Raw genomic sequence first — 22,664 nt, 5'->3', positions numbered from 1 at the left:
TCTTACCAGTTTGTCCAGTGACTTGCTGCATACAGTGCATCCAGAAAGTATTCATAGCGCTACACTTTTTCCACAATTTTTTATGTTACAGCCTTATTCCAAAATGAATTCAATTAATTTATTTCCTCAACATTCTACACACAATACCCCATAATGACAATGTGAAAAAAAGAGTTCATAAGAGAAATTGTTGCAAATTTATTAGAAATAAAAAGGCTGAAAGATCACATGTACAGAAGTATTCCCAGCCTTTCCTCAATACTTTGTTGATGCACCTTTGGCAGCAATTACAGCCTCAAGTCTTTTTTAATGATGCCACAAGCTTGGCACACCTGTCTTTGGGAATTTTTGCCCTTTTCTCTTTGCAGTACCTTTCAAACTCTTTCAGGTTGGATGGGAAGCAATGGCGTACAGCCATTTTCAGATCTCTCCAAAAGTTGTTCAATAGGATTTAGGTCTGGGCTCTGGCTGGGCCACTCAAGGACATTGACTGAGTTGTTGTGAAGCGACTCCATTGATATTTTGGAGGTGTGCTTTGGGTCATTGTCCTGCTGGAAGATGAATGGTCAACAGCACACTGAAGCAGGTTTTCATTCAGGATGTCTCTGTACATTGCTGCATTCATCTTTCCCTCTATCCTGACTAGTCTTCCAGTTCCTGCTGCTGAAAAACATCCCCACAGCATGATGCTGCCACCACCATGCTTCACTGTAGGGATGATATTAGCCTGGTGATGAGCAGTGCCTGGTTTTCTCCAAATGTAATGCCTGTAATTCACTCCAAAGTTTTCAATTTTAGTCTCATCAGACCACATAATTTAGTTTCTTATGGTCTGAGAGTCCTTCAGATGCTTTTTGGCAATTCCATCTGGCGACTCTACCATGCAGGCCTCATTGGTGGATTGCTGCACAGATGGTTGTGCTTCTGTAAGGTTCTCCTCTCTCCACAGAAGAATACTGAAGCTCAGACAGAGTGACCATCGGGTTATTGATCACCCTGACTAAGGCCCTTCTCGCCTGATCACTCAGCTTAGATGGCCGGACAGCTCTAGGAAAAGTCCTGGTGGTTCAAACATCTTCCACTTACGGATGATGGAGGCCGCCGTGCTCATTGGAACTTTCAGAGCAGCAGAAATTTTTCTGTAACCTTCCCCAGCCTTGTGCCTCGAGATAATCCTGTCTCGTGGGTCTACAGACAGTTCCTTTGTCTTCATGCTTGGTTTATGCTTTGACATGCATTGTCAACCCTGAGACCTTATATAGACAGGTCTATTCCTTTTCAAATCATGTCCAATCAATTGAATTTACCACAGCTGAACTCCAATTAAGCTGCTGAAACATCACAAGAATGATCAGTGAACACAGAACAGTCGATCAACCGATCAGTCAGTCAGTTAATTGACAGCGGCCTCTGGTGGATTTACGTGCGAGGGAAATGAGAATTGAGAACAAAAACTGCAAAAAACTTAGCTCCTGGGACATACTTGGCACTCTCCAGAAATGTATATAGGGCAACGTTTTCAGAATGAGCATGGGTTGCTTGAAAAATGTCTAGTAAATGTAGTATGTTTTGTCATCATGGCAAAGAAATCAGTTATTTGAAATGAGTTATTAAAACTATTATGTTTAGAAATGTGTTGAATTTTTTTTTTCTTTCTGTTAAACAGAAAAATATACAGGCGGGCTAATAATTGTGCTAATAAATCTAAGTTTTTATAACAAGAGGTCCATAGAGGACAAAGAAATGTTTAACAATTTACTGCATATTCAATGGCAACAAAACTAGTGCTAATCATTTTTGTCATGTGTGACAGTGAAATGCAACGTCACGTCAAAACATTTGGGATTCATGAGACTCCTTTGTGAGCCACAAAAGGGTGTGTTGTTCATATTGTGTTGGGTGTGAGTGCGCATGCTTAAACAAATATATTTGCAGTGCAATACAAGCTCTCACACACTAACACTCACACACACACACTTGCATTCATACAATGAGCCCATCCCCTAGCGCTCACTCTCTTAAACAGAGGAGGCTTTTGTACAGCCTGGTACATGACCGCCGAGTCCAGACTGCCAAGGAGGCTCTGTGGTGCTGTTTTCCCGCTCCTTTCTTTCTCCTTCCATTCAGTCTTTCTCAACAGCAACCAGACACCAGGGCTCTCTGTGCCATCCATTAGGAAAAACAGCCTTCTGACCAGCGCACATTCACGGGTTTCACTGGCACAAGGCCTCTGTTTCCATATGTGGGATGCACGCATATTTGTGCAAACCGGGTCATGGTGCAATTGTACCGTTCATGTGAAGTGTTTACAACATGTGCCAGCTACGTATGTATATGGATTCTTTGTGTTTCCATTGGGTTTCACCTGTACACATACGCTACCTGACAAAAGTCTTGTCGTAGATTCCAGTTGTAAGAGCAACACATAATAACTTGACTTCTAGTTGATCAATTGGAAAAGTGGCAGACGGTCGATTTTTCAGATGAATCTTCTGTTGACCTGCATCCCGATCATCACAAATACTGCAGAAGTCCAATTGGGGCATGGACCCAAGATTCTCACAGTGATCAGTCAAGTTTGGTGAAGGAAAAATCATGGTTTGGTGTTACATTCACTATAGGGGCGTGAGAGAGATCTGCAGAGTGGATGACAACATCAACAGCCTGAGGTATCAGGACATTTGTGCTGCCCATTACATTACAAACCACAGGAGAGGGCAAATTCTTCAGCAGGATAGCGCTCCTTCTCATACTTCAGCCTCCACAGCAAAGTTCCTAAAAGCAAAGAAGGTCAAGATGCTCCAGGATTGGCCTGCCCAGTCACCAGACACGAACATTGTTGAGCATGTCTGGGATAAGATTAAGGAGGCATTGAAGATGAATCCAAAGAATTTTGATGAACTCTGGGAGTCCTGCAAGAACGCTTTCTTTGCCATTCCAGATGACTTTTGATATAAATATCAAATTATATGTTTCCCTTAAAGAAACACTTCACTTTTTATTTGGAAATGGGCTCATTTTACAACTCCCATAGAGCTGAATAGTTGATTTTTACCAACTTTGAATCCATTCAGACGATCTCTGGATGTGGCGGGAGCTCTTTTAGCATAGCTTAGCTTAGCATAGAAAATTGAATTGGATTAGACTATTAGCATCTTGCTCAAAAAAAGAGTTTTGATCTTTTTCCTATTTAAAGCTCGACTCTTATGTAGTTACGTTGTGTATTCTAAGACTGAGGCAAAATGCAAAGTTGTCATTTTCTAGGTCGATATGTCTAGGAACTCTCATTCCAGCATAATAATCAGGGAACTTAGCAGTTATTAGCAGGCATAATGCAGCATAGTATAAAAAATCTATAAAAAAGGCTTTGCTAATTTACTCATAAAGACAGTCTCTTGTTTCTATTATGTAGTCCGAAATCAGAATTACTAACAGACAGTACCTGTCAGGGTCAACAAGCAGAGTTCACTAGAGGGCACTCTACACATCACATCTGCCACTGCACCCTCACTACAACTCCCGTCATGCCCTACAGTCACACACCAGTTTCAGTTCACCTCCTGATTACACACGCACAGCATTTCATCAACACTGATTATGTGGAATTTGTATACACCATTCACACACACACACACATATATTCCGGGGCCGGGAACACTTCCCAAAAGACATTAAGATTTGAATGGCGCTTATGTTAGCCTGTTTTTTATTATCCAGAGGTTTCCATAATCCTGGACGAGGCCGTATCCTGAGCAGATACTGTGGTGGTCATAGAGGAGTAGAGAGCATGAAACTGATTCCTGTAAGACCCCAGTGACACACGATCCCATGGGTCAGCCTGTACACCCGCCAGTGACCTACTCACACCTGCAGCTTTTCCACGATGGATGTTCAGCATTCTCCAGCCCCCAGCGCCTAGACTGCAGCTCTACACAAACTTGGTGAAGTTTGCTCCTCGCCAGTGTCACCACTGGCTTGCTTGGTTTGGGACTTTTGGAGATGCGCATCGATGGATTTGCTTTTTAGTGTTTGGACTTTTAGCAGTGAAAATTAACCCACTCTGAACTGAACTAAACTGAACTCAAACTCTGAAAACTGGACTGACACTGTTTCAACTTACTAGAACTTCATTGTAAAAGCACTAGAGAAATAAAGATCAAGATTAATTGATCATCCATTGCTGGGTGTTGTTTCCCTGTAGTGTACATTTTAAAGCATTTACCTTGTGTTGCCTAGCCGTGTTTTGACCCTTGTTTGTTTATGATTGTTTTACCACCTGGATTACCCATATATGACTGCTTGCTATTGTTATGAGCTGTGCCTGCCTGACAACTCTAATAAAGCTGTGTTTGGATCTAACCCCTATTGTTACCCCTTCTTTAAAGTATCAAATACTAATATTTTAAATACTACTGTTATTATGTGAAATATAATTCACCGAACATTAATATTTAATGTTTAATCTATGATTGAAATGTTGCAGGCGATGCAGTGGCGCAGTACGTAGTGCTGTCGCCTCACAGCAAGAAGGTTGCTGGTTTGAGCCTCAGCTGGGTCAGTTGGCATTTCTGTGTGGAGTTTGCATGTTCTCCCTGCATTCGCGTGGGTTTCCTCCGGGTGCTCCGGTTTCCCCTACAGTCCGAAGACATGTGGTACAGGTGAGTTGAGTAAGCTAAATTGTCCGTAGTGTATGAGTGTGAATGAGTGTGTTTGGATGTTTTACCAGAGATGGGTTGCGGCTGGAAGGGCATCCGCTGTGTAAAACATGCTGGATAAGTTGGCGGTTCATTCCACTGTGGCGACCCCGGATTAATAAAGGGACTAAGCCGAAAAGAAAATGAATGAATGAATGAATGAATGAAATGTTGCTTAGCATTTTAGTCAAGCATCAAATTAGACGCGGCATTTAAATAACATGAAAATATATTAACATTTATTTAGTCTTCAGTCAAAACTGAATTTTTTAAACAGATAGTAGATTAATGAAACCAAATATTGTCTATTAGACCTCTTTTAAGTACCATACCGAGACAGGCAGTAACTTCCAGAATAAGTGTCTGTGGTAAGGCTGTTCTTATTTCTCTTTAGCAGATAATACATTAAGGAAACCTAATATTGTCTGTTAGACCTTTTTTTTTTCAAAACCATACAGATACATGCAGTAAATTCCAAAATAAGTGTCTGTGGCAGTGGTGTAGTCCTTACTATACGCACGTATACTCAGTATGCCTACTTTTTTCCATGAGCTGTTTGGGTATTACGACTTCTGAGGATCATACTCTCGGTATACTCACTTGTTTTGGTGATTAGACTTCCCTAATTTTTGTACATTGAGTATATGAGTTTTTCGAAGATCACAACAAATCAGCTGAATAATGTCTTGCTGAAACGTTCAAGTAAAATTGTAAAACAGCATGGCCGTTGCTTTAGCCCCCCAACACTTTTGCGATTACCTGTACACTACTAAATGATCGACTCAGTCCCCTTTAAGTTTGATATAAGAACGGTGGCAGAATCACGCTCCTGAACTTATTATTTAGTTAGTCAGCAAACCACAGCTGTGCAGTGTGTGTGTGTGTGTGTGTGTGTGTGTGTGTGTGTATATATATATATATATATATATATATATATATATATATATATATATATATATATATATATATATATATATATATATATATATATATCAAATGAATCAAAGATACATTCACTTTCGTTGTTTCTTTGCCTACTTTTAAAATTTGGATTGGGTGGATAATAGTACACCACCTATTTTTTTTACACCACTGGTCTGTGGTAAGGCTGTTGTATTCATGAGCTCTAAATGGCCAATGATGCTCTTGATCTCATATCTCTAAAATCAGTGAAATTTTTCACAAAGATCCTACTTTCATAAATAAACTGCCTACATGAAAAATAATGGAGTACAGTAGTGTTTGAGAAATTATAGAAACTGTGAAGCTCTTCCTATTGTGATCCTGGTAGAATAAGCCATAGGTTATGCAGACATCTCAGCCAATCAGACATTATATATACAAAGTTTTTTATAAAATATATCTAAAATATATAATAAAAAAACATGAGTATTATAAGATCGAACTTTAGTCCTGCTAGACAAATATATACATTATAAATGATCTGCCTTTCATGCTGTGTTGATAGGTCACAGCACTGAATTCCCTGTCAGTAAAACCTGGCTAGGCCCTTTTGTAAAAAAGGAAGCTGTCAAACAGCGCTGACCCATAAACGTGATGGACAATGAACCTCATGTGCGAGAGTGAGTTAACGTACTGTGCCAGAAATGGATCTAATCTCTCACAATAGCTTTCTAATGCAGTCACTCAGCGTAAAAGACCCAGTTTACCTTTCTGGAGCATGCTTTTACAGCGAAATGTTTCTTAATATGACAAATGCTGCTTTCCTGTTCATGAAAGTGGGCACACACACACACACACACACACACATACACACTTGTATACATGGTTTACGGGGACCGTAAATCCCACCCCTAAATCCCACCCTAGCAGGAATTTAAATGATAAAAGACCCCGTTAAGGATGATTTTTATTTGTTTTGAATTACAGGGACATAAGGTATGAAGCCTAATGAAGTACAAAGCTCATACCCGTGTCATTATTCAACTTTGAGTCCCTGTAAACCACACGCACCCACACACAGACAAACACATACTTGTATGGTTTATGGGTACTCTCCATAGGGATAATGTGTTTTGTACAGTAAAAACTGCTTATTATACTTCCCTACCCCTCTCCCACCCCTAAATCCCATCTTAACTAGAATTTAAATGTCAAAAGACCCCATTAAGTCTGGTTTTTAGTTGCTTTGACTTACAGGGACACAACGTGTAGTTCCAGTCAACTAGCCTATAATAAAGTACAATGCTCATACCTATGCCATTATACAACTTTGTGTCCCTGTAAACCACATGTACACACAGACACACACTTGTATACATGGTTTACTGGGACTCTTCATAGGCATAATGTATTTTGTGCAGTAAAAACTGCTTATTATACAGCCCTACCCCACTCCCACCCCTAAATCCCACACTAACAGGAATTTAAATGTCAAAAGACCCCATTAAAGTGTCATTTTTAGTTGTTTTGAATTATAAGGACACAAGGTATAGATCCAGTCAACCAGCCTAATAGAGTACAAAGCTCATACCCATGTCATTATACAACTTTGTGTCCATGTAAACCACATGTAAGCACACACTTATATACATGGTTTACAGGGGCTCTTCATAGGCATAATGTATTTTTGTACAGTAAAAACTGCTTATTGTACAACTTTACACCACTCCCACCCATAAATACAAACCTAACAGGAATTTAAATGTCAAAAGACCCCATTAAGTATGATTTCAGTTGTTTTGAATTACAAGGACACAAGGTATAGATCCAGTCAACCAGCCTAATGGTGTACAAAGCTCATACCCATGTCATTATACAACTTTGTGTCCCTGTAAATCACTTGTACACATAAACACACATATATGCACTTGTATACATGGTTTACAGGGACTCTTCATAGGCATAATGGATTTTTGTACTGTAAAAACTGCTTATTATACAGTCCCACACCACTCCCACCCCTATATCCAACCCTAACAAGAATTTAAATGTCTAAAGACCCCATTAAGTGTGATTTCAGTTGTTTTGAATTACAAGGACACAAGGTATAGATCCAGTCAACCAGCCTAATGGTGTACAAATCTCATATCCATGTCATTATACAACTTTATGTCTCTGTAAATCACATGTACACATAAACACACAGATACGCACTTGTATACATGGTTTACAGGGACTTTTCAAAGGCATAATGTATTTTTGTACAGTAAAAACTGATTATTATACAGTCCCACACCACTCCCACCCCTAAATCCAACCCTAGCAGGAATTTAAATGTCAAAAGACCCCATTAAGTATGATTTTAGTTGTTTTGAATTATAAGGACACAAGGTATAGATCCAGTCAACCAGCCTAATGGTGTACAAAGCTCATACCCATGTCATTATACAACTTTGTGTCCCTGTAAATCACATGTACACATAAACACACAGATACGCACTTGTATACATGGTTTACGGGGACTCTTCATAGGCATGATGTTTTTTGTACAGTAAAAACTGCTTATTATACAGCCCTACCTCACTCCCACCCCTAAATCCAACCCTAACAAGAATTTAAATATCAAAAGACCCTGTTAACTATGCTTTTTCGTTGTTATGAATTATAAGGACACAAGGTATAGATCCATTCAACCAGCCTAATGGAGTACATAACTCATACCCATGTCATTATACAAATTTATGTTCCTGTAACCACATGTACACACGCAGACACACGCACACATGGTTTATGGGGACTCTTCATAGGCATAATGTATTTTGTACAGTAAAAACAGCTTATTATACAGCCCTACCCCAACCCTAACAGGAATTTAAACGAAAAGACCCCATTAAGTAGGATTTTTAGTTATTTTGAATTATAGGGACACAGGGAAAAGATCCAGTCAACCAATCTAATTGAGTACATAGCTCATACCCATGTCATTATACAACTTTGTGTCCCTGTAAACCATGTACACACATGCACACACAAACTAATGGTTCTATGGACAGACGTATAGCGCTCTATGCATATGTAATCCACCAAAATCTTTTTATAGCATTAGTTTGTTTTCATTTTTTCCCCAAACGCATTTGACCTATTGTCGTGTTCTTTGTTATTCTGGGTTTAATCCCTGAGGTCAAGGAAGCTAATTCAAACCTGCCTGCCACTGGGATTTGCTCAAATCAAGTGCACTCAGATTACACTGTAAAGAAAGCCAGCCTTGTCACTCACCATAATAAACCGCTTCCCATTTAGACGAGCATTTTAGGGCAATATAATATGGCTTTCTCATCATGTCTAACACGCCAACTGGCATATGTCCAAATTAAACAGTCAGGGATACGGGAGGCTTTTACTGTTCATTCACTGAATTGAGTTACACCGTTTATGTGCTAGCATAATGGATGCACACAACTGAGATAAAAACCAACACACTGCATCAAAAAAAAAAATGCTATTCTGATTATAGGTTGTTCTCTAGTAAATGCGTGTGCAGTATGTTTTTTCCTTTTTTGGTGCTGCAGCTTAAAGACGCCTCTCATATGGAGAATGAAGTCACAAGCATTGCTCAGGAGTGAGTTTATCACAGACTTCAACAGAGTGTAAAAATCTTAATGGTTCTGTCAGTCTCGTCTATCAAATCTGAGCTTTAATTTGTATTTTCTATATTGGGTTCAGGTCAGGTGATTTGCTAGGCCACAATTTGATTACAGCTTGATTTTCATTCTCTGAAATCATTTGAGAGTTTCCTCGGCTGTGTTTTGGATCATTACCCGCGTTTCCACTATCGCGCCTAAAGCGAGCGAGCCAGGGCGAGCCAAGGCCAGTCGCGTTTCCACTATCACTTCCGGGGCGTAATCGGGCCAAAGCGGGGTTTTCTTGGGGCCAGCGTCCGGCCTTTTTCGGCCCGCCGAATACCTTGGTCCAAGGATGGCCAACTGGGGCTTTGGGGCGGGGTTACATACAAAGGCGGAGTTTTCCTGTCAGGTAAAGAGGAGACAAGATGCTTTCTTCCCTTACATTTGTTTTGCTGTCGCGCTTGATCAACTCACTCGCCTTGCAGCCAAAATCTGTGTTCGAAGTAAATGCCGCCGAACTCGAATGTCCTTATCCAGGGATTGCTGTCTGGCCTTACACCAACAGACCACAAACAGTAAAAAAGCAATCGCTTCGGTGTTCTCCATCTTCCAGCTCTCGTAGTGATGCCAGGTTGTGTTTGTGGTTATAATTTGAGTTTTTTGTTCCCGCTGAAGTGGGCGGGTTGTGTGACGGGTTGTGTGACGTTTGATTCGGGGGACGTTCTGGGGCGGTGTTTGCATGACGCGCTGCGAGCAACTAGCCCGACAGTGGAAACGCGACATGATTTCGGCCTCATTTCTCAACCTCCCGGGCTATTGGCCCGACCTGGCCCGATTAAAGCCCTGGCTCGCACTGGCCCGATAGTGGAAATGCGGCTATTGTCTTGCTGAAATGTCCACCCTGGTTTCATCTTTATCATCCTGCTAATGTAGATGTTGCACTGAAGCAGCTAATGTAAAATGACGAAGGGCAGAGGGTTGCTTAAGAACTACTGAGAGATTTCAGCTGCTGTCTGGGCATTCGCTGCCTTTTTTACACCTTCCTTTCTTCATGTGTTCTGTTTTCCTTCGTGATTTCATTTTATTACACATAGCTTAATTTGTAAACTAATTAGTTTTGTTTTCTTTCATATATGTATTCCTTTGTTTGTTACGAACATCTGGGGAAAATTTAAAGCCAACAGCACCTTTATAAATATGTTTTGTGAGAAAAATGGTGACGTGTTAAATACTTATTTCCCCCACTCTAAATACTCATTCATTTTCTTTTAGGCTTATTCCCTTTATTAATCAGGGGTCGCAACAGCGGAATGAATCGCCAACTTATCCAGCAAATGTTTTCTTACGCAGTGCACACCCTTCCAGCTGCAACCCATTACTGGGAAACACCCATACACTCTCATTCACACAGAAACACCAACTGACCCAGCCGAGGCTCGAACCAGTGACTTTTTTGCTATGAGGCGACAACGCTGCTCACTGCGCCATTCTGTGACGCCCCTGTAAATAATCTTTCATAAGAAAAAACACTTTTTAAAACGGCTGCAGCTTTTGTGCTTAAGTGAAAGCATTGTAAGAATCAAAATGACGTATGTTTATGAGTGTACGTCCAGCAGATCAGTGTTACATAAGTCTAGACCACAGATATTGTTAGATCCCAAAATTTTGCATGCCTTATTACAACTTTTCAAGGATATTACACTGTAAAAAATGCTGGGTTCTACACAGTTCCTTCATGTTGTCCCTACATAAATAGATCAAGTTAACTTAATTGTTTTTACAAATTTAAGTGGATTAAGTTGTCCCAAAACAACATAGGCTCATTCTGAAAACGTAGCCCTATATACATTTCTAGAGATTGCGAAGTGTGTAGCCAGAAGTACGTATGGTTGCATTTCATCTTTAAAACGAACACTACGGGGCGGTATGACGCCGTTCCTCTTTGCTCTTACCAGCTGACCGCTTACCTCCATATGGACTGCTTTTTCACTGTTACCAGTTTGTCCAGTTAGCTCGCCGCATACGTCTGCGGACTTGAGAAACAGAGAGGAATTGACCATGACGACAGGGTTTGAGTCTGGCGAAGAACGATTCCAGAAAGCAGGTAATACAAAAACAGAAGCCAAAAATTAAAACAAACAAGTAAATAACAGGGTGAGAATGTGGTCAAATCTAAAAACATTGTAAAAATCAGGCGAGATCTTTTCTTTTTAGATTGCTTTTTAAAACTGTTGGTTGGGTTTAGGGAAGTGGGTCGGTAGGTCAATGGGTGCTTTTGAAACACTTTTGGTTGGGTTCAGGGAAGGAAGAGCGTGGGTCAGTCAATCGGTCAGACAGTCGACAGCGGCCTCTGGTGGATTTACGTGAGAATAGCACTCGTGTAAGAAATCTGAGATCTCAAAAAGCGTACACAGCGGCCTCTGGTGGATTCGCGAAAACAAAAAAAAAAAAAAGAAATGTACCTACTGGGACTTATTTGGGGCTCTCCAGAAATGTAAAAAGCGGTACGTTTTTAGAATGAACCTGGGTTGCAAGGGTCCAAGAACAAACTTAAGAGTTGTGTTGATTCAGCTCAATTTGAATAAGTAGTTTGAACAATCAGCAAAGTATTTTGTCTTCATATTTCTTATAAATATATAAGTGGTTTACAGCATAACATTTAAGCTTTGATTAAAACATGAAAAATATTTATGCAATTTGGTGTTCTTGGAATTCTTTTACATGTTCCTGTAGACTAGACCCTAAATATTTGATCATATTTGCATACTGAATTTCCAATTAGAAGTAGACTATTAATTTTATGTAGGCTTATTTATTATTTAACATGTTCATGTTTTCAGTGCAGATACACTCAAAAGATGTATTTACTGTTTGTTCAAACTACTTATTTAAAATGAGCTGAAACAAAACAGTTCTTGAGTTTTTTGAGGGACACCTTAATTGTTTTATGTTCAATCCACTTAAATTTATAAAAACTAATAAGCTAAGGTGATTATTCCTTCATGTTGTCCCAACACAAATAGATTGTAAGTTGTTGACACACTGTAAAACCCAACAGTCAACTTTATCAAATCAAACGAGTGTAGTTAACTCAAAATGTAACGCTTATTCTACTCATTTGAAAAGAGTTTTGAACTCAGTGTTGAAGGTATTGAGTTAATTAAATACATCATTACTTCAATTTAAATGGAGTAAGTTCACAATACTCATATAGATTAGTTTAACTCAAATAGTTTGTAGCAATCGGTTTTCTCAAATGGTTTGAGCTGTCTTAACTTATTGGGTTTAACAGTACTCAGTTGGTTTGAGTTCTCTTCATTTATTGGGTTTTACTGTGCTCAAATTGCTTCGTTTACTCAATTGGATTAAGTTCACAGTACTCATTAGGATTAAACTCAAATAGTTTGTTGCAATCGTTTTCCTCAAATGGTTTGAGTTACCTTAACTTTTTGGGTTTTACAGTACAGTGTTTTTTTCTGTCATCATAGAATTTGAAGATATCCTTGAGTTGTATCACATTTATTTTATCCAAAATAAACCCACAGGCTATTAATCACTGCAAAGTTTAGTGTTTATACACTTAAATCAATTAGGCTCCCTAAATCAATCAGCCAAAAATGTAAATGAACAGCAAGCATTCATAAATAGAGACACAACCTGTGAGCAGCCTCAATAGAGGACACACAGTAGATCCTGTTCTTGCTATTTGGAGAAGATGATGAGCTTCGTTTGAGCATGTGGTTCATTCCCACGCGCCATCGTGTTATTATTGCAATGTCATGTTTCAGCTGTGTATTAAAGGGGACCTATTATGCAAAAATCACTTTTATAAGGGGTTTAAACACCTTTGTGTGGCAACAGTGTGTGAATATAACCAGCTTCTAATGATAAAAATGAATCAATTCTATTGTTTTTATTCACACTTGATAAAAACAGTCTGCAGTAACACTTTGATTGACACTCTCCCTCATTAGCATAGACAGACCTAAGTGAGAAGCAGCCGTCTGCCATTAGAGTTTTAACACCGTACCTGCTGAAGATGATGTTAGCGACTAAGAGGATTATAAATATGGAGTTTTAGGATGCACAACTGAACACCGTAGTCTCAATAGACTTCTTTCTTCTTCACTTCTTTTGACATTTTCAGTTTTTCACAGAGATAACAGTAATCCTGTTTTGAATCTGCTGCTATGCTGATGTTTGTAGCTCCGCCCTCTTTTAAAAAGAGCACAATCTCATTTGAACTTCAGTCACCAAAATAGCACAATTTGGATCAAAGCCTAAAAGCGGCAGTTTTAAAGAGTTATAAAACATTATATGTGTGGTATTTTGAGATTAAACTTCCCACACACACTCTAGAGACATCGGAGAATTATTTTACGTCTTGCAAAAAGGAGCATGATAGGTGCCCTTAAAAACTGTGTTGGTTTGTTGCACGCATAAGTGACGATTACAACCAATTAGCATTCAGCAGCTAGTCTAGCTCCTTCTGTTACCGTACTGTAGGTTCACAAATAAGTGGTACAGTAAGGTTTGCTATTCTCTCAGTGAGAACAGAAATAAATGCGTGCCATACTGTACTACACCAAAGCCTACCACTCAGTGGAAATGAGCCATTAGTACTTTGGCTTCCGACGAGTGTGTGAATGGAGCTTTCCCTGTAATCTATTCCAGGCTCCTGGTCATGCCATGATTAGATGATAAGGGAAGGGGTTTAGAGTGTTTGTGAATGGCCAGATGGCACCCTACAAATCCCACCTTACATCATAAAACAAGTCTGTTAATGTAATCTCCAACAGTAGTATTAATACACAAGACAGGAAGTCTTATCTACAACCCAGCAGACCCAGCAGAGCAGTAGACAGACAGTAGCATGCAAAACACAACAAAGCACACAATTACGGCGAATGGGGTGTCGTGTCAAGCGGTGTCATTCTGTATTGTGGACCAATAGGTGATGAGGATGATGATGATGTAATTGAGGAGGAAATAAAACATTCATTATGGATGAAATGTTGTAGAACTGGAACTAGATTCTAGAAATGTGGGTTTGTTTTGTTACATGTTTTTGATCATTGTTCATATATTCAGTCAGAAACATCAGCTGAAATGCTTGCAGTGTATGCCGCTCTAAAAAATTCTGGGTTCCACACAATTGACCCTTCGCTATAAGCCCCGCCCTCCTTAGTTACTGTTGCTACGCCTGTCAAGCTTTCGCAATATATATGCGCCTTTGTCAAACATTCCCAGGCATATAATTAGCTGTTTTTGGCGAACAGGTGAGATATCTGAGAAAGCCAGACAAAAAAGGACTGCAGTATTCATTACAGGGGTATATTCACAACTTGATTAGACCGATTAGAGAATAATTAAATCAAAATTGAAGCTAAGTTAGCCTAGCCGCCTCATACGCTGACCATTCAACAGCTTAGTTCATGCACAGCAGGAGAGTTGACATTAAAAATAATCTAATAATAACAAATGAAACCCTGATTTCTCTATTTTTAGCCAGAAAGCCTGATAGATTAATTGTTGTGTAATAAAATATAGCGTTGCTAAGCGACGAGGAAACACGCAAGAACAGCCAGAAAGGGGAAATTGATGGATTTGTGCCGAATATTAGCATCATCGACCCATAATAATGTACATTACCCATAACTGTCAGGATATTTGTGTGCTGTTTCCATTCCAATCTGCAGTTAAGTGGGAAAATAAGTCAATTAAAAAGCAAATCAAAGTATAAATAGCAGAAGTGAACTAATAGATTTTCCCTACCAATCAATATTAATCAGACACCAAATATAAAAGCAGACACTAACCAGCTATAACACCGTCTACATCTATAAAAGACTGACAGTCTTAACCAGTCATTGGGTCTCACAGCTTGGCATGTCTGCCCTGCCTTCGGAAAGCACGTGCTCTCATGAATAATTAAGAAGCAGGGTCTTCTCATAGGATGAGAAAACTCAGTTATGAATAATAATGAGAAACCAATGCGTCATCACTCCACTAGCAGATTCATGATACATCACCGATTTTGATCCCGCCCCAGACATGATTTTAAACCCGCAAGATGAAATTAGCTGACAAAAGCTCAAAACTATCCAGTTTTCCCCACAATTAAAGCTGGCAGGTTCTTCTAACGTCATCTTAAATGATGTTCAACACACAAATCTGTTCAAATGTCAAAAAAAAAAGAACTCCAGGGTGTCTTGAACCTTTCAGTTAACAATAAAGTTTTCTAGAAAAAACCTGATGAGTGTTGTTTCAGCTCATTTTAAATAAGTGGTTTCAACAAGCAGCAAAAGTCATTTTTTATAGTGTTTGGAGGAAAAATTAATTCATTTTCCTTCAGCTTAGTCCCTTATTTATAAGGGTCGCCACAGTGCAATGAATCGCCAACTGTTCCAGCATACGTTTTACGCAGCGGATGCCCTTGCAGCTGCAACCCAGTACTGGGTAACACCCATACACTCTCACATTAACATACACACCATATGGCCAATTTAGTTTATCCAATTCACCTATAGCACATGTGTTTGGACTGTAGGGGAACCAGAGCACCAGGAGGAAACCCACATCAACACAGAGAGAACATGCAAACTCCACACAGAAATGCCAAATGGCCCTGCTGGAACTTGAACCAGCGAGCTTCTTACTGTGAGACGACTGTTCTAACCACTGAGCCACCATGCCACCTGGAAACCAATGACTCTATTTTTTTATTTCATCCATCATGTTTTATTTATCCTTTCACGACCTCCGGCAGGAATTTTCCGGATCCCCTGAAGAACGCCGTGACATTAAACGATGATGCTTCCAAATTAATCCATATAATATGCATGTTAAACCCCCTGAATTTTACTTCTGAGGGAATTATGGCATAATCTTCATCGGTGACCTCCACGGCTGACATCGCACACAGGGACAGAGCGTTTTTCATGTACCGAGATGCCGTTCAAATGGAAGCTAAGCTTCTGAATCGATCACATCCTGGCGTCCTGACAGCCAGCTGAAATGATGCCAGAGAATTATCATGTTTACAGGATGGGATTTGTTTAATAGGCCGTCATCACATTAAGAGAATGAAATCGAATTGCATGCCACGCTGCTGTGCGATTATCACAACAGCCGAAAGGATTGATTATTATACAATGAGCAATACTGGTAATAATGGTTTAAATAGAGCACTGTAAAAAATGCTGGGTGGACTTAATTGTTTGTGCAAATTTAAGTGGATGGAACATAAAACAATTAGGTTATCCCAAAAGAACCCCAATAATTGAGTTGATTAAGCTGATTTTAAATAATTAGTTTGAACAAGCAGCAATATATATATATATATATATATATATATATATATATATATATATATATATATATATATATATATATATATATATATATATATATATATATATATATATATATATGCAGTTGAAGTCAGAATTATTAGCCCCCCTTTGAATTTTTTTTTCTTTTTAAATATTTCCCAAATGCTGTTTAACAGAGCAAGGAAATTTTCACAGTATGTCTGATAATATTTTTTCTTCTGGAGAAAGTCTTATTTGTCTTATTTTGGCTAGAATAAAAGCAGTTTTGAATTTTTTAAAACCATTTTAAGGTCAAAATTATTAGCCCCTTTAAGCTATATTTTTTCGATAGTCTACAGAACAAACCATCCTTATACAATAACTTACCTAATTACCCTAACCTGCCTAGTTAACCTAATTAACCTAGTTAAGCCTTTAATCAGAATCAGAAAGAGCTTTATTGCCAGGTATGTTCACACATACTAGGAATTTGTTTTGGTGACAGAGCTTCTACAGTGAAACAGGATTACAGAGACAGGACAAAAAACAGATCATAAATATATTTTAAAAATAGAAGTAGGTAGTGAGTGCAAATATACAGATTGACAAGTGTATGTACAGGTATATTACTATATACAATGTTATATGTGCAGCTGTTATGTGCAAATTAGCTTGTAAAGTGTGTTGTTAAATAAGTGTATATGTCTATAAAAGTGTATAGCAAGTAGTGATGTTGGTTTCGCAATTATTATCATCAAGTGTTCATGAGATGGATTGCCTGAGGGAAGAAACTGTTTCTGTGTCGGGCTGTTCTGGTGCGCAGTGCTCTGTAGCGTCGACCAGAAGGTAAAAGTTCAAAGAGGCAGTGTGCTGGGTGTGAGGAGTCCAGAGTGATTTTGGATTTAAATGTCACTTTAAGCTGTATAGAAGTGTCTTGAAGAATATCTAGTCAAATATTATTTACTGTCATCATGGCGAAGATAAAAAAAAAAATCAGTTATTAGAAATGAGTTAATAAAACTATTATGTTTAGAAATGTGTTGAAAAAAAAATCTTCTCTCCGTTAAACAGAAATTGGGGAAAAAATAATTCAGGGGGTCTAATAATTCTAACTTCAACTGTGTGTATATATAAATATATATACACACACACACACACATATATATATATATATATATATATATATTTGAGTCACCGTCACATGATCATTGTTCCACACAATCGATTTGTGTTGGTGCAACATGAAAAAATTAAGTTACCTTATTAGTGTTTACAAATTTATGTAGATCGAACACAAAACAATCAAGGTGTCCCCAAAAAAACCTCAATAATTGTGTTGTTTCGTCTGTGCATTAGCCTAGCGTTTAGCGTGCCGACATATGGTGCCGTAGTTCTTCAGGGTGTCCCAAGTTCAATCTTAGCTCGAGGACATTTCCCGACCCTTCCCCCCTCTCTCTCTCTCCCACTTCGCTTCCTGTCTGACTACTGTCCTGTCTAATAAAGGCAAAAAGGCCAAAAATAAATCTTTAAAAAAAAAAGAATTGTGTTGTTTCAGCTCATTTTAAATAAGTAGATTGAACAAACAACTAAATGAATTGCTTTTAGTGCAAAAACTTCTGCCTCATTTTGGTTTTATTCCTCTTGTTGTTGACACATTTTTTTTTTGTATCGCTATGCTCACCAGCAGTGCTGCCAAAATTCTGAATTACGCCAAGATTAATTGCGAGCAATTTGTGGAGATGACAGCAAAAACAGCTGCTATAATCACTGTTCGGTTTGAGAGAGCCAGACGGGATGGACATGTGCTGGAAAGCGCCAATGTCATGTTGCTTACAGATCCCCATTCTGTCACAGAGAATATGCCCAGTCTCAAATGGCACTACATGTTGATTACATCGACATGGTTTATAAATATCAAACAAACACATTTGAGATCAATTCAAATATAAAAAGTACACAAAAATGCACTGTTGAAAAATGCTGGGTTCCACACAATCCTTTCATACTCTCCCGACACAAATCAATTAAGTTGACTCAATTGTTTTTACATATTTAAGTGAACTGAACATAAAACAATTAAGTTGTCACCAAAAAAACCTCAAAAATCGTGTTGATGCAGCTTGTTTTAAATAACAAGCAGCATTTTTTGAGTGAGCAGTTGACAAACAGGCAGTAACAGGCTTTTTTTGTGTGTCAAACGCCATTTGTGAATTAAAAATAGTTTTGTTTATTTAGTTTAAAAAGTCTGGTTTGAGAAAATATGAGGGGTCACTAACTTGATCAGCTCTTTCACTGATTTTGTTTACTTTTTACTGAAATGTACCTTAAATATGTCCTGTGGTGTGACATTCAAAACACAACCCAATAATATACAGATAGGACGAGATCTTTATCTTCATTGTTAAACACTTATCTTCATGTAGTGATGTTTATTTTGTGAATTTATAAATATTTTGTTTTCTCCATGAATTATTGGACTTTTCAATTTTAAGGGTTTCAAACAATAAAACCACATTTTCACATTTCAAAAACAGTTATTTATGTAAACTTCTATTGGCTTCAAGGGGGGCTTCAGTCACATGATCTTGAATGGGGTCTACTAAAACTAATTTAAGTTTTCTGTGGAAATGCCTGATTTAAAATTAACATTTCATACCAGATGAGATGGTTTTCAGTGGTAAAATGTAGTTCCAATGTTTTTATTAATATATGAATGATTGCCGTTTACACATCCTGCCCTAAAGCACTGATAGCTCTGCTCTAAAGTACTGGCAGCCCCCCCTTTAAACACTGATAGCTCTGCCCTAAAGGACTGATAGCTCCGCCCTAAAGCACTGATAGCTCTGCCCAAAGCATTGATCGCCCCGCCCTAAAGCACTGATAGTCTCGCCCTAAAATACTGATAGCCCTGCCCTAAATAACTAATAGCTCTGCCCTAAAGGACTGATTGCCTCGCCCTAAAGCTCTGATAGCTCCGCCCCAAAGCACTGATGGGCCTGCCCAATGCACTGATAGCCCCTCCCTAAAGCACTGATAGCCCTACCCTTAATTACTTATAGCTCCGCCCTAAAGCACTGATAGCCCCAGACTAAAGCACAGATAGCTCTGCCCAATGCACTGAGAGCCCTGCTCTAAATCACTGATTGCTCCGCCCTAAAGTACTGATAGCCCCACCATAAAGCACTGATAGCCCTGCCCTAAATCACAGATAGCCCTGCCCTAAAGTACTGATAGCTCCGCCCTAAATCACTGTTAGCTCCACCCTAAAGTACTGATAGCCCCACCTTAAAGCACTGATAGCCCTGCCCTAAATCACAGATAGCCCTGCCCTGAAGTACTGATAGCTCCGCCATAAATCACTGTTAGCTCCACCCTAAAGGACTGATAGCTCCGCACTAAAGCACTGATAGTCCCGCCCTAAATGACTGATAGCTCCGCCCTAAAGGACTGATAGCTCCACTCTAAATCACTGATAGCGCTGCCCTAAAGCACTGACAGCTCCGCCCTAAAGCACTGATAGCCCCGCCCTAAAGGAATTCCATGTGACCAGAAGTGAAGAAAGTCCTTTTAAAAGGGAGGGAACGTTATGGTATTTGATTAAAGATTATGAGCACAAATAAACATTTACATAATAATAAGGGGCACATATGCATCGTTTATAAGAAGAACTACATATAAAAAGGAGAAAAATAAATTTGATGTCATGGCGACTTTAAAATGATGACAATACGGATTATATTCATCTTTGCCATGTGTAACTGTGAAAAGGCAACATCACGTCAGCAACCCAAATATGTAGCTAAAGACGAAAACCAAATAAACCCGCAGAGCAAATCCAAATCTCAGAGATACAATGCAAAAGCTGACTGCTCATGTGTACACAGTGGCAAGGAGGAGGTAGCCTCTTGAAGATCAGAGAGGATCATTCATAAAACATGACCATCTAAAAATAAAATCCTCTTTTACCATGACTATTTTCTAATCTGGGCCACTGCCTTGGTTGTTTGTGTTGATATATCGGAGGGGACGTTTGTGTCTGATGATCCATTGAGCATTTGTGGTGTCAAAACCTTTATTGTGCATTCTGGGACTGAAAAACTTTAATAAGTGAAAGGTATAAAGAAGTGGTTTTATCTGAATCTGATTTAGGTTATTTTGCATTTGGAAGGATCTATTATTATGCATAATTGTAGTATAAAATATAATAATAAATATAAATAGATTTATTTTGTAATAATAATATTATAAAAGGGATTTTTGGGGGTTTATAAATAATATACAGTCCTTGTTGGGTGTAATTAGTTACAAAGAAACTCATTCATTAATTTTCCTTCGGCTTAGTCCCTTTATTTATCAGGGGTCGCCATAGCGGAATGAACTGCCAACTATTCCAGCATATGTTTAACACAGCGGATGTTCTTCCAGCGGCGTGCCAGTACTAACACCCATACACACTTATACGGCCAATTTACTTTCTTCAATTCACCTAAACAGCATGTCTTTGGACTGTGGGGGAAACCAGAGCACCCGGAGGAAACCCACACCAACACGGGGAGAACATGCAAACTCCACACAGAAATGCCATCTGACTCAGCCGGGACTTGAACTAGCAACCTTCTTGCTGTGAGGCGACAATGCTAACCACTGATCCACCGTGTCGCCCATACAATATAATAATAAATACAAATATATTATTTTTGTAATATTATAATACGGATTATATTGGGTTTATAAATAATATACAGTCAGCGTTGGGCGTAATTAGTTACAAAGAATCTCATTCTTTCATTTTCCATGCCACAGGTCCCCACAGCGGAGTGAACCGCTGCTTATCAGCTTATCCATCATATGTTTTAAACAGCGGATGCCCTTCCAGCTGCAACCCAGTACTTGAAAACACCCATACACACTCATTCACACACATACGGCCAATTTACCTATTGGCTACCGCATGTCTTTGGACTGTGGGGGACAGAGGCGGATGTAGTGATTTTGGGGCCCTAAGCAATTCCAGCCATGGGGCCTAAATGTTCTAAAATGCACCTTTTGTAATTCATTCATTCATTTTCTTTTCGGTTTAGTCCCTTTATTAAGGGGTCACAGGGGTCATCGCAGGGGAATGAACCACCAACTTATCCAGCATATGTTTTTTTTATTTTTTATAATTTTTTAGGGGTTATCACCTTTATTTTGACAGGACAGTAGAGAGAATTGACAGGAAAGTGTGGGGAGCCAAGAGAGGGGAAGGATCAGCATAGGACCTTGAGGCAGGATTCGAACCCGGGTCACCGCGAACACATGTGTCGGTGCACTTTCCACTACGCCATAGGCACCGACCCTCCACATTGAGATTTATTTGGATTTTAAGTAGTATAAATCAAGTCATTTAAATACATTTTAGATGATGTAGTTAGTAATTACCCAGATAGCTTAATGTATCTGGCCCGGATCTGGCCCACACATACAGCTTTTGCTTGGCCCACATGCTGCAGTGAATTACAGTACATGATTGGACCAAGTCTGGCTTCCATAAAAGAGCAAAACATGGACCAAATCTGGGCCAAGCTCAGCTATGTTAATAAATGGGCTTGAACTGGGCCAGATATATTAATGTGTCACGACTGCAATTAATTTAATAAACCATGCTTTTTTTTAAGCGACCTGATTGGTCAAATTTTTTCTTTACTAAAAAATAATTTAAATGTAACTTATGAGTGGGACAAGATTAACATGGACCACACATACATTTTTAACACCTGAGCCAAATACTACATTTGATCTGGCCCAAGTCTTATGTGCCGCCTTAAAGATGGTGCCACCTCTGCCAAATTCAGGCCATGTTTGGCCCGCATGCTGTATGCCAGTGCCGTATGAATGCCTGCTGTGCCAGCTTTATGCCAAATCTGGGCCAGAATTCTTTGCTACTTGGGTTGTTATTTAATACTTTTTAAAGTAACTTACCCTACACTGTATGTATATGTGCATTTGACGGTAGGTAGGTAGGTAGGAAGGTAGGTAGGTAGGTGGGTAGATAGATAGATAGATAGATAGATAGATAGATAGATAGATAGATAGATAGATAGATAGATAGATAGATAGATAGATAGATAGATAGATTCGTATATGAAAAG

This window comes from Danio aesculapii, chromosome 2 (assembly GCF_903798145.1).
Source record: "Danio aesculapii chromosome 2, fDanAes4.1, whole genome shotgun sequence".
Lineage (NCBI taxonomy): Eukaryota > Metazoa > Chordata > Actinopteri > Cypriniformes > Danionidae > Danio > Danio aesculapii.
This window is presented reverse-complemented; position numbering follows the sequence as displayed.